The sequence below is a fragment of the Acanthisitta chloris genome, unplaced genomic scaffold, assembly GCF_000695815.1.
Source record: "Acanthisitta chloris isolate BGI_N310 unplaced genomic scaffold, ASM69581v1 scaffold7368, whole genome shotgun sequence".
Taxonomy (NCBI): domain Eukaryota; kingdom Metazoa; phylum Chordata; class Aves; order Passeriformes; family Acanthisittidae; genus Acanthisitta; species Acanthisitta chloris.
Genome location: NW_008687593.1, coordinates 1 through 13,495, shown reverse-complemented (window position 1 = coordinate 13,495; position 13,495 = coordinate 1).

Sequence of the window (13,495 nt, the reverse complement as noted above, 5' to 3'; positions counted from 1 at the left end):
GATCACCTCAAGCCCCATGACTGCAGAGGTACTGGCACCAGAAGGACTCAGCTCAGCAACTTCCCACTGACCTCTCCCATTTCCTCTTGGATTTTACATCATTTTCTGGGATGTAAAAGTGACACTGTGAGCTGGAGGAAACCTCACAGAGAGGTTTATGGCCAGGCTGCTGAGCACCCTCCTTCAGCAGGGGAGGGTTTGCAAGGCCTCACAAACCCATGGGGGACAAGACAGGAATCCCAGCACTCCTGTCTCCATCTCTAGGCTGCAAAATATCACTACAGGTCAGGGATAACAGGGATCTCACCCCCAGGCCATCCCTTGGGAGCAGGCAAAGGAAGGAACAGGCAGGGATATCCATTTGCTCTGCCTGCTAATGAGGGATTAATGCAGTACAGGGCCTAAGCATCGCTAATGAGTGGAGAAGCCACACAGACACCTCATACCTCTCCTCCCACCTGCTTCATCCTTCTGTGAGGACCAGACCTGGCACTGGGTATTAATTAAACCCCCAGGGGGTGTCAGTGCAGGAGAACATCATCTCCCCATGCCTCTGATGTCTAGCACGGTGTTGTTAGCCACATCAAGTGAACCATGTGCTGCCTGCCCACCTGGATCAGCCAGTCCCACCGTGCCAGCAGGCAGCTCTGTGCCCTGGCCATGGCCATCCCCTCGCTTGCTCCAGGCACTGCTCCCCCAGTAACTCCTTCCACACCTGCACATGGGCACAGAGGTGCCCGGGGGATGCTCTGCTGGGAGCTGGGAGAAATCTCCAAGCCCTGATGCTCTCCTGACCAGGCTGTAATGGTCCTTACAGAAGAGGAGCTCTGCTTCAGCGAGCTGAGCTCTCTCAGAGTGAAGAATCTTCAGCTGTATACAGTAGATTTTCTTTAATGGACACATTACTTTAAACTAAGCCTTCACCATCTGTTCCAGTCCCTAATTATCAATACAAAAACAAACGTCTACTCACAATTACACTCGTAACAAGTAAAGATGCCAGCAATTAGAATGCAGCAGCATCCCCGCGCCGAGCAGCGCTTCCATCTGGGATGGCACTCGCGCGATCCAGGCGGGGAGGACTCACTGCTGCCCCAGGCTCCCTGCACCCTCCCGGGCAAACTTGCCCACAGCCGGTGCCTGTGGCACCTCAGAGGAGCCAAGGATGGGCTGGCACCATTCCAGCAGCAAGGGAAAAATAAGTTATCTGGGCACAGAGCAGGGCAGCACGGGATCTGCCGTGGGAGCCTTCATCTCACACCAGCTGATGCCAACCACCCTTCCTGACAGGATTTAAGCCTCTTTCAGAAAAACCCTTCTGACTATCCAAAATGAAGCAGAACTTACTGCCTGAAACCCATGCTTCAGACCTGCCATGAGAAGGTGTGACTCCTCCCTGGGAGGGAGCAGGGTCTGGCTACAGGCAGAGACAAGGAGGCCAACCCACACCAACCCGATCTGATCATGTTTTCACGCTGTCATGTGGAAGGAAAGAGATAAAACAACAAATTTTCTGCTCAGGGAGGGCATGAAGAGACTTCTACGAGCGCATCGCTCCTCAGTAACTGCCTCGAGGACATGGTCCCTCTCCTAAAGCAAGGAACAGCAGCTCTCACTCCTGCAAGAAGAGAACGGCAGGAACCAGCCTAAGGCACTCGAAAGCAAATGCTTGGGCATATGCAGAGAGATGCAGGCATGGCTAAGACGACCTAGAGGAAAAAGATAGAAATTAAGCAAAATAAGGAGAGAGGAGGTTTGATAACAACAGATGGGTAGAGGGAGATTTGGAAAGGCTGCCAGCTGCTGGAAATAAGCCCCCCAAGATGCGCGGGGAGCAGAGAGGTGCGTGGCGCTCGCTGAGCCTTCGGAGGGAGAGGAGATGGGAGGGCAGCTCTGGACTGAGGGGCAGGGTACACAGGGCTTGGGTCTGGGGGCAGAGGATGCTCCACAGGAGGAATCTTTGGAGACTCATCCTGATGTGTCTAAGTAAGTGCTGATGGGGTCAGTGCACAGTCCAACCCCAGGGCACATCCCCTGGGCAGCGTCAGTCCCACAGTATGGTTTTCTGAAGGGGAACAATAGCAAGACTCCTTTTCCATAAGGAAAGCACCATATTTTCCCCTCTATTTCATGCTTGTAAATGCCAAGCTTGTGTCCTACCCCCTCCTTCTCTCCCAAGAGCTTCAGCAAAATCAGCCCAAGGCAAACGCACAGCTTGGGAAGCTTCTGTCCAAGTTTGGTGACATTACCAGAGACAGGGAACGATAGGGAAACAGAGCCAAGATGCTTCATTCCAAAGCCTAGTGCTAAATAACATTAAGTGCTATGGTATCGTGAGCTTTGCCTTCCTGGGGCTGTCACAACTCCAAGCCAAGCCCAGCTTCTTGCATCATGCCTTGCACCACCACAACCTCTATGCTTGTGGTCTGCATCACACCTCTCCATGGCAATGGAAGCAAAGTCCCAAATAATTTAATTCTCACTGTGCCCCATTGGTGAATCTATCCTCTACTCCACTCTGGTGAGATCCCACCTGGAGCACTGTGTCCGGCTCTGCAGTCCCCAGCGCAGGGAGTGAGTCCAGAGGAGGCTACGGAGATGATTAGAGGGATGGAGCATCACTGCAATGAGGAAAGGCTGAGAGAATTGGGGCTGTTTATCCTGAAGAAGAGAAGGCTCCAAGGTGACTTTATACTGGCCTTTCAGTACCTAAAGAATCTGCAAGAGAGCTAGAGATGAACTGTGGACAACGGCAAGAGAGCTGAAGAGGAACTGTGGACAACTAGGGACAATGACAGGACAAGGGGGAATGGCTTCAAACTGAAAAAGAGCATGTTCAGATTGGGTATTAGGAAGAAACTCTTCCCTGTGAGGTGCTGAGGCACTGGCACAGGTTGCCCAGAGCAGCTGTGGCTGCTCCATCCCTGGGAGTGTTCCAGGCCAGGTTGGATGGGGCTTGGAGCAACCCCATGGCAAGGGGTGCAACTGGATGAGCTTTAAGGTCCCCTCCAACTCAAACCATTCTGTGATTCCATGAAGGGGTTCAAGCACCCACCAGGAGGTTGCCTGAGTAATTCCAGACTCCTTTCAATGACCACACTTCTAACCACAACATCCCATGGAAGGTTTCAATATAACCTGAAATTAGCTTAGCTGGGAAAAGGCAGAACACAAAATCTGTACAGGATCAAGGCAGTGAGCTGCTGGGCACCCATCCCACCAAAAAGTCTCCTCTGCAGGAGGACTCCTCATTTGGCTCCTGCTTGGAATTGTGAGGGAGTCCCAGCGGCTGCGCAGGGTGAGCGCTGTGGCATCTCCCAGATGGTTTAATTACAGTGCTGGAGAGGAGGGCAAGGCAGGAGTAGCATCAGCCTCTCCCCTTTGACAAGCACTGCTGCTCTTCACAGGTTCCTGAGAGCACCAGCTCTGAAAGAGCTGCTTACAGCATCCATACACTCTCAATCAAAAAATATTACAGCAACAACTAATTATATCCCATCATTCCCAGGGCTCCATGCCTTTAATGGTGCATTTTGCTGCTACAGAACGACGGTGAAACTGCTCTGGAAGTGCATAACGAGCTCTCCCCATCAATCTCCCGCGGGTTCGTTATGAAGGATTACCCACCGAGTAACAAACCCTGGCGAGGAGGGAGGCACTGAACAACAACAAGTCAACACAAAATCCTGTCTGCCTCTATTTTAAGGGTCCACATGAACCTCTTGGGGGGAGAGGAGCAGCCGTGTCTGCAAAGCACGAGGAGATCTGTGGTGGCCAAAAAAACCGACAAAAACCACCTCACTTTGGGCTGGAAAGGGAAAGAATTTCTATCTATCAGCGAGGACAAGCGTGCTGTGTCAATGTGTGGCGGGATGCATTAAGATGCGGCGGCTCAGCGCAGTCCCAGCCTCCTCCAGGATCTCCGTCGATGGCATGGATTTCAGTGCGCAATGAAGATGCATCGCAGCAGGGCAGGCGATAACTTAATGAAGCTCAGATTTGGGGGTGTTTGCTCAGCAACTACATTACAACTTTATCAATAAAGTGCTTCCTGCTGCGGCCGCGGGATGAAATGCTCTAATTACAAGCGGCAAGCACTCCCCACATCAGGATACACTAAATTGAAATGTGCTGGTTGATGTGCCTGAAAGAGCCTGATAAAGTACCTGATGCCATTTTTCCAAGCATCCATGCGTACACAAACACACACACAGAGCAGGAGGAAAACCCAAACCAAAAGCCCAGTCTGAACAAGTTCAGGAGGTGATGCAAAGTTGCGACCAGAAGGACCAAGTCCTGTTTACGACACTCACTCCACGTTCAGACCATGCAGAGGAGACCTAGACCCACCATCTCCCCCCTGGTTTTCATGCTCCGAAGGGACTTGACCCAGAGTGGGTACATGGTGTTGAACAAGCTCAGCTGAAGCCACACAATCCATTTATCATAATCCTACCGAGGAGAGAGACAGTAAATCAAAGAGACAACCTGCCTGCAAATAAATTACTGGGAGGAGGGAGAGGGGGAGAGGGACCGAGAGGAAAAGAGAGAGAACTGCAGAGGGAGAGATAAGAGAAAGGGAAGGAAATGACAGAGAATTACCCAAAACCACACACATCAAGGGGAAAAAAAAAAACAAACAAAGGGTATGAAATCAAATGGAAAGATAAGGGAGAGAAGATGGAGCTTTCAATACCTTTTGTTTTCCAAATTGCAAACCTGTTTTTGAAAATTTGGGAACAAGTTTTCCAACATCAGGAGCTCATTTGCTCCTGTTGTGACAAAGTCAGTTGCTGGTATCACACACAGGCCATGGATGCAGAGAATCCACACAGACCATGCACACACATCATCACTTACAGTTTGCCATCTCAAATCAAGCAGCACCAAGGGCTAAGAGAGCACTGGAATGAACACTCTGGCCCACCAAGCCACCTCAGGAGCCCAGCTCCTCCACCAACCACACCACCACTGGAGGAGTGATCCAGGCCAGGAAGATGACATGGCTGTCCTTCAGGAGAACGTTTTCCAAAACAACGTCACAATGCATTTTAATCCTCATCTTTGCTTCCTCGAGGCTGGATTGCCAGCAAACATCCCTGAACGCCGCAGCCTGCCTCGAAAACCACCATATGTCAAGCTTGGCACTTACTTGTTCCATCCTCCACAAGATGTGGAAAAGGAACTCGGCCAACCAGGGATGGGCAGAGGCTTTCCCAGAAACCTTAACCTCCAAACAGCTTGCAAGGCTGCCCAGGAGGAGCAGAACCCTCCAACTGCCAGGCCCAGCTAAGTGGTGTGAGAAGGTTTGGCTTGAAGGAAGGATTATTTAGCTTGGGGAAGAGCTGTTCAGCACCCAGGAGCACATGCCAAAGCAGACAAAGGGTGAAGCTCAGGTGTCTGAGGTCACTCTATCCCTTGCCATGCAGCTGAGTGGCTTCGGCAACGAGCTGGGCACAGCAGACTCACACCACTGGACTCCTTGGATGGAGACCAGATGGCCTGGACAACCATCTCACCAGCCAAGAGAGTGAGGAGGATCCAGAACCCCAATCCATCACACGTCCCAGAGGAACACAGGAGTCTTAAGGATAAACCAAACATTATTGGGCAGTGATGTCAACACCTCCCTGTTTTTCACTACTTTTCCATAGCCACTTCTCAGTCAACATCCATGTACCCACACTGGCTGCACATGGTGAACGGAAGAATGAATCTCTCACCCAAGAGAAGGACATGCTGCCAGGAGCTCTTTGCTTGGGAAAAGGGAGTTTGGTCCTCATGCTCTCAGAAAGCAATGAACTCCAAGAAGAGGTGAAAAAGTACTAAATAAGAGAAGTGTTTGAGATCTTGTAGACAAGGGCCATTGAAGCCTAACAAGTTCTGTGGAAGTGGGCTCCTTATCAGCTGGGATTCCCTTGGAAATTACAGCCTCTAAATGCAGAATTAGTCGCCTGAGAAGACTGAGCAGCTATAAACATCAATAGCATCTGCAATTACACGTGCTAGGATGAATCCAAAGGACACACAGGCTTCATGCCTGGATACACAGCACCCATGGGATTGCAGGGGATGCTCCCAGCAGTGGGCTCACACGGCTCTTACAGCAGCACTGTGCTACAAAGCCAACCCCCAAGGCTGGAGAGCAGTGGGTACACTAAGTTCTGCTGAATTAACGTGCCAGACCTGCCCCCCTTTCCCCGCTGGATTTATTTTGCCTGGAGTAGCACCGCCTCTGAGGAAAGCTCTAAAAATCAAAACATTTATCCTGCATTTCCCGACATGCCATCACTTCTTTAGAGACTCGGGATGAGTCACTGTCTTGGACCACGTTCTCCAGAAAGCTCCGTGATCATCACAAAAACCAGGTGGATCTGAACTGCCAGCAGTGCTGCCCTTGCACCGAGAGCTGCCCCTGGCACAGGGCAGCTCCTCTTTACTACATCTTGCTTTAAAATGTCACAGGGATCCTGCACGAGCCACGAGCATGACAGACTGCTCAGACACCGAGCCAGCACCATCGGGAGACTCAAGCCTGCAGAAATAACACACCTCCTTCCCAACACAACTGCTTGGTGTTTCCCCCAGACACCAAAATGGGGGGAGAAAGCCTCACTCCTCATCCCTGCACAGCTGTGGTCAGACTGACCCTGCATTTTTAAAGGCAGCATCTGACATGTACTAAAGCCTTCACAGGGAGTTCAGCCAAAAAAATTTCAGGTGTAAATAAAAACCAAACGACAGCACTGCTGGACCGAGGATGAGTCTAAACCCTCCCCTGCCCACGCGCTGCGGGTCTCGGCAGGGAGAGGAGAGAAGGAATCGCACAGGATTGCTCTGGCTGCTGCTGGAGATGACAAGCACAACCACAGCCGTCGAGGGGAGGAGGTGGAAATATTGAACCTGAGACGAAGGAAGCTGCAAACGCTCGTCAGCGCGCGGCTCCCCGCGCCGCCCCCCAGCCCGGCCGGCATGTCTCCGCTGCCTGCACCATATGGAGTCAGCTCACGAGTGCAAATGAGGCAGAGGGAAATAAATCTGTGCCACCACGGCAGCGCACAGGGCTGCCAGCAGCACCGGGAGCCTTCCTTGGGACACGGGAGGGATGGGGGAAGGCCTGCCCAGTCCTCCTCACCACCAGGCTGCACACACATGGGGAAGGAGATGTGGCAAAGCCAACAGGACCATTGTAAATGGCAGAGGCACTCCATGAGCAGACCCTGATGGGTTTTTTGCTCCGGCACCACATCCAAATCCAACTTCCCAAAATGCCCTGTAAACCTATCCTGGACTCTCCCAGCTTTGTCTTTCAGATTTGGTGGAAACAGCCAAAGGCCAAGATGTAACTATCCTGCATCCTTTCCCCAAAACTCTCCTAGGAGTCTGAGCCACAGGCACACACAGATGATCTGGTGAGTAAATAACAACGTGTTTGCCAAGACTTCCAAGCGTCCTTTCACGCAAGGCACCAGCTCTGATGGGCCAGTGGGGCTAGGTTAAACCCTTGCCCAAATCCACTGAAAGCTGCCAGTGACTTGCAATCACCCCTTGGAAGATGCTCCTCACCCATGGGGTGCAGAGCAGGGGCTTCAGGACCCTGGTTGTGAGCTCTTGGGACATCACCCAAACAGTGCCAGGAGCAGCAGGCAAACTCCTGCCTGCCTCTCCCAGCTCTCCCCACCACACAGGCAGCACCAGGGATCCCCCCACAGCAGGAGTCTCTCTTCTGTAAGAGGGGAGGAAACATGAGCACTGCTCTAAGTTGACCTTAAATCTCAAGATTTTGCTCAGGGCCATTCTTAGGCCGATCTTTTCCTTCAAGCTGCTGCGCCAAGGTGGGTTCAGGGATTATTCTCCCCTCTCCTTGCTAGGATGGTCTCCTTCCTGAGTGCTGACTTAACACACGTGTGACACCTCACCAAAATCCCTCAGCATGGGTTGCAGGAGGTAAGCAAGAAGTCCAGCAGTCAGCCCAGCAGCCTGCCAGAGTGGTCACTGGCCAGACCCCAGGATGTGCCCACAATCGGCCGCGGGCGAGGGATGGACCCAGCGTGACCAGCACAGCTTCATTTCACACAACGCCAGCTCTGCTCATTTTTAAAGCAGTGCTGGTTGATGATAAAGTTCCCCCAAAGCTCATCTCCATACCCACCTCTTCTCCTGATGATGCTGACCCATCCTCCCTGATTGTGGTTTCCTTACTGAAATAAATCACTTGAAGTGCACATTGTGCTCTGGGTCTCATTACTGTTCATCATCTTCTGCGCAACGGAGCTGTCACATCCTCACAAACTCTGTCACCTGTGCGACACTGGAGCGATTTGGGAGGGCAGCAGGTGGGGAGAAGGCACACATGGCTTGACAGGGTACCAGGAGCCCCCCATCCCTCTCCTCCACAGCTTCTGGATGCGTTTTGGTGCACCTACACATCCCTCATGGCACGAAAGCTCAGGAGAATAAAAGCAAGAATGTGCAGCACATGTGCAAGATTGGATCGGTGCACCAAGGACCCAGAAGGATGGCAGGAGGGATGGCAGATGCACCTTGATGGCCAAGAGGGTCTTCCTTCAGCAAGGTATGCCCCTGCAGGGAAACCTCCTCCAGCAGAGGCAAAAGAAACTCTCTCTCCTCCCCAAATTTAAAGCAGAAACACTTAGAGAAGGGAAGGAGGAAGACCTGGGCACAGGGGCAGCAAGATGGTCACCAATCCTTCTCCAGGTGAATCCTAGGCAGCACCACATTCAAGTCCTCATCACAGACAGGTGCTTCCAATTCCAGATTAAACCAGAACAGAAAGACCATATTGGACTGCATGCAGTAAATTAAAAGCTCTGTGCCAAAACCCACAAGGACCGACCAGGAGACAGCAATGCAAAGGCATCATTTGCCTGTCACATCATTTCTGAAAGGCAAATGCTCAGACAGCGAGAAAGGGAGCAATGAAGGCTGCTCCTGTCTTGGAGTGTCCACAAAGATGGGCCTGTTGGGTTTTTATCAAGGAGGGAATGTAAGTACAGATGGCCAGAGACCCTATGAGGGGCTGGGACCTGCCTGGAATGAAAAGCCAATGCAGACAGCAAGGAAGGAGCTGCTCACCCATCACCACACAGCCAACACCTGCATCCCTGCGCATCAGTACAGCTCCCTAGGAAGAGAAGCTGTTTCCCAGCATGGAATCTGGGAGGGTGCAAAGATTTGGGTTTCCCACACAACACCTACATAAACCCTTGAGCATGGCTGTGGAGAAGACACACTGTGCTCAGACCTTCCATAAGGTCAACATCTGCACTTGTCTGAAACCCTTTCTTTATCTCACCTATCCCATCACATGCTCACAGGAAAGCACCTTTGCTGCCCCAGTGATCACAGCAGGAGAACATCCCAGAAATGAATCATAGAATGTAAGGGTTGGAATGGACCTTACAGATCATCCAGTCCCAACCCCCTGCCCTGAGCAAGGACACCTTACCAGATCAGGTTGCTCAAGGCTCATCCAGCCTGGCCTTGACCATCTCCAGGGTTGGGGCAGCCACAGCCTCCCTGGGCAGCCTGAGTCAGGGTCACCAAATGCAAGCAGCAGAAGACACCCAGAGATGCAGGAGAAGCCCCCTCGGAGTAGCACATGCACCAGGACATCCATCACTGCCAGGATGGACACCCCAGGTGGTCCCACAGGCTTTGCTGGGCTCTGCCAGCAGTCCCAGCCTGGAGACCCCTCGGCCCCCTTCTTGCCCGGGGCACTGGTGCACATGTTCGCGCGGCACAGGAGGGGAAGCCGCTGCAGAAATAACACAGGCACACAAACAAAGGAGCACAAGCCATTAATCTGGGTGAACCGGAGGAAATGAAATCATTATGTCTGCAGCTACAACATCCCGAGGAACAAATTTCCTGCCTGGATAATAAATGGATTCTTTTGTTTCACATTGGCCCCAGCCACGTGACACTCTTGGCCTATTCCTCATCCAAAACATCTTGCTGTATAAATACCCAGACAGGTTCGAATTTCAGCTGCTAAAAATATGTTTTAATTATAAGAATATAGAATAATAATAACAAGTAAAGAAAAAATAAAAATCTCTGGATCTACAGGCTCCCCTCGCCTCCTAAACAGCCTCTGAAGGCTTTCCAGCAGGCAGGCAAGCAAACAAAAAGTCCCAAAGTTGCCAAAAACAGCTGAACAGCACAAATACAGCCTTTCAAAGAACCACTGAGGCACCTGAAGGGTTAGTGCTTGCAATAAATAACTCCAGCCAGAAAGAGAAACGATGGGTGGAGAAACATTTCAAGCACCGATGGCCCAGAAGTACCTCATGAGCATCTCCCAGCAGCAGGATGAGGACCTAAGCCATGCAGCACATTGATGACAGCTCCAGCTTTGGGACTCTGCAGGTTTTCTTCTGAGCCAGGATTTCTCCTGATACCTCGCTAGGGCTTGGGATTTATCCATTAGATGGATGGGGAATGCAAGATCTAGCCTTCCCTGGCTTGTCAGCTGTAGGAATGGCTCTGGGGGTGCCTTAAGGGACGCAGACCTTTAGGAAAACTGAGTGAATTACTGGTCTCAACCATTCCTTTAATCTGCAACTCCACCAGCTCACTCAGTTACAATCATTTCTGCAGCTAAGTATGTATTTTGCTTCTGCTTTCAGCTTCCCTTCGCTCCCTTCCCAGCTTTACCAACACGTCGCAAGCGCTGCAAGGAGTTACAAAACAAGACATGGTTTCCAAGCCAAACATCGAAGTGCCTTGGTGCAAGAAGTCTAAATTGTCTGGATGTTAGGGAGACCTCCACACATGGAAACAAGCTCAAAAATTCCCTTGGGATAGCAGGCAGCCAGAGGCAGAAGGTCTAACCAAGCCCACCAGGCTCAATCACAGTTCTTACTCGAGGCTGGGTTTGTTCTCCATCACCCCAAGGCACAACCTCTTCAATTCCACACATAGAGGAAACCCTTGATGGAGCATTGCACCAGCAAAACCTCAATTTCATTTTCCTCTGTGGGTCAGCTTTAATTCCCATTATATTCTGGATGCTGGGGAAAGTGTCCAAGCACAGCTGCTGCCTCATTTCTCTTGCTTATCACTGCTGTTCCTTCAAGGAAGGGGAGGGGGAAAAAGAAAAAAAAAAAAGTCCTTGGAAACTAAATATTTACACACCCACGTAGGCTAATCCCAGCAGATCCAAGGGTGGGAAGCCTATTTAAGAAAACATCCCTAATTACTTTCCCATTTTGAAGGGAATAATCTGGCCATTAGCTTGAATGCTTTACTTAAAGAATCACTTATTTTTGAAGAGGAATAATCTGCTGGTGTGTGCACAGACAGGACTGGGGGCTGAGAAACCATTTTTACACCCTTCCCTCAGGTACAGCTGCTGAGAGCTGAGTGGGATGGGGACAGATAGGGCAGTCAGGGGTCATTACATACCACCCTCAGGAGGTCACCCTGGGGTGGGGACAAAGTCAGCACAGGCAGTGATACCTCACCAATCCCACAAGGAAACCTCCTAATTGGGAAAAGAGGGGATTCTTGAGGAAACACGGGGGGGAGAATGGGAACAGAACCCCAAACACCTCAAAAAGTTGTTGGTCACCTCACAGTAACACCCTGGTAAGTGCCCACGGCCCTCCCAGCAGTGCCAGCAGCAGGGAAATGCAGCAAGTTGCTAGTGCAATACACTGATTTATCAAGAGCATCTTTCAGACTTTTTTTTGCTGATGTACTATCAAAACATTCTCTTATCAGACAGCAAATTGGTTTCTGCTGGAAAAAAATTTAAAATCTCACTAATCCAGAGCAGGGGATGTATGGAAGGATTTCCAAGGCCCTCCCTCCCAGCCACAGCAAAGCAAACACCAGATCTTTCCTCATAGGCAGCAGCCACTGTGCTGCTCAAGGAAAGGGCTGGAGCCTTCAGGATGGGCAAAAGTTTGATTATAAGCCACGCACGGAGGATCATTTAGAGAGATAAAACTGCGCTCGCTCTGCCGCAGCCAGCTATTAAAAGTGGGGAATGTTATTTCAGGTACTAAAGAGCAAGACCTGAGGACCAGCCTGGGAATTCAAATTTACAACTTGTATCAAATTCATCTGCCGTAAAACTTCACCTAGTTTATAAGTTTCTCACCAACTTCATAAAACATGTTTTATTATTATTGTTTTCTGACTCTCCTGCCTTAATAAAATTCCTCTCCCAGCCTGTGTGGGTGTTGCATTATAAACATTTGCACTTTGATTCATTCAAGACTGCAGAAAGCTTTCAAGGTAACCTATTAGGAATACTTTAAATGGTTCAAAGACATCCCAGTTTCCCCAGAACGCTGCAAAGCTTTAAAGAAAGAAATAAAAACGTGTCTTGCTGCAAACCACCTCCAAAAAATCTGCTGGGCTGGCGACTCAAGGGATGGCATTTGGGAGCAGCCAAGCAGCATGCCAGCCCAGTAGGGGCGGGAGTGGGAAAACACAGGAGTTATCAGGGCACAGGGTAAGGCAGATACCCACCCATCACTGCCCAAACCCCTCAGCAGGGAGCCCTGGGGATGCTGTGTGTGGGAGGCAGCTGGACCATTTTGAGGGATGCTACCAAGTGGGTCCCACTGCTGAGAAGCAGACAGACCATTTTGGGGGATGCTACCAAGTGGGTTCTGCTGCTGAGAGGCAGCTGGCCCATATTTAGGGATGCTGCCGAGTGGCCACACTGCTGGGAAGTAGCTGGACCGTTTTGGGGATGCTGCTGGGTGGGTCCCACTGGTGGGACACAGCTGGGCCATTTTTGGGGATGCTGTTGAGTGGGTCCTACTGGTGAGAGGCAGCTGGACCATATTTGGGGATGTTGCTGACTGGGTCCCACCGGTGAGAGGCAGGCAGACCATTTTTTGGGCAGCTGCCAAGTGGATCTCACTGGTGGGACCCAGCTGGGCCATTTTTGGGGATGCTGTCACGTGGGTCCTACTGGTGGGAGGCAGATGAACTATATTCCCAAAAGTTAAGGACCAACCATGCAAAACAAGGGACTTCCCATCCCTGTCAGCCCCAGCGAGCGAAGCCCAGCGCTGGCTCACAAAGGCAGACCCAGAGGGGGCTCAAAGCAGGGTCCTTCCCACAGCAGCCCCTTTTCTCCAGCCTCAGCCAAACCCCACTGAATGAGCACTTTGTCCAGCTTTCCACAGGCTCTGAAGCCAGGCTCTGAGTGTGGCAGCCTCCCATGGCAGTGCCAGCCACCACGGTAATAACCCACGCACAGCACACTGAGACAGAACAAGAGCTGAGTTCAAGAAAGTTCACACAACTAGCTCGTGACCTTACAGCTCCCACCAGTCAGCACCTCTCCTCCACGAGCTTGGCTGCAGCATCTGTGGGTCAGGGGGAGCACTGCCCATGGCTGGAGCTCAGGAGGGCTCAACCCAAGCTGGGTCCAACGAAACAGGCATCGACACCTTCAATTCCTGCAGAGCTGGTGCTTCTCCCCATCTGTGCTGGTTTGAGCTGAAGT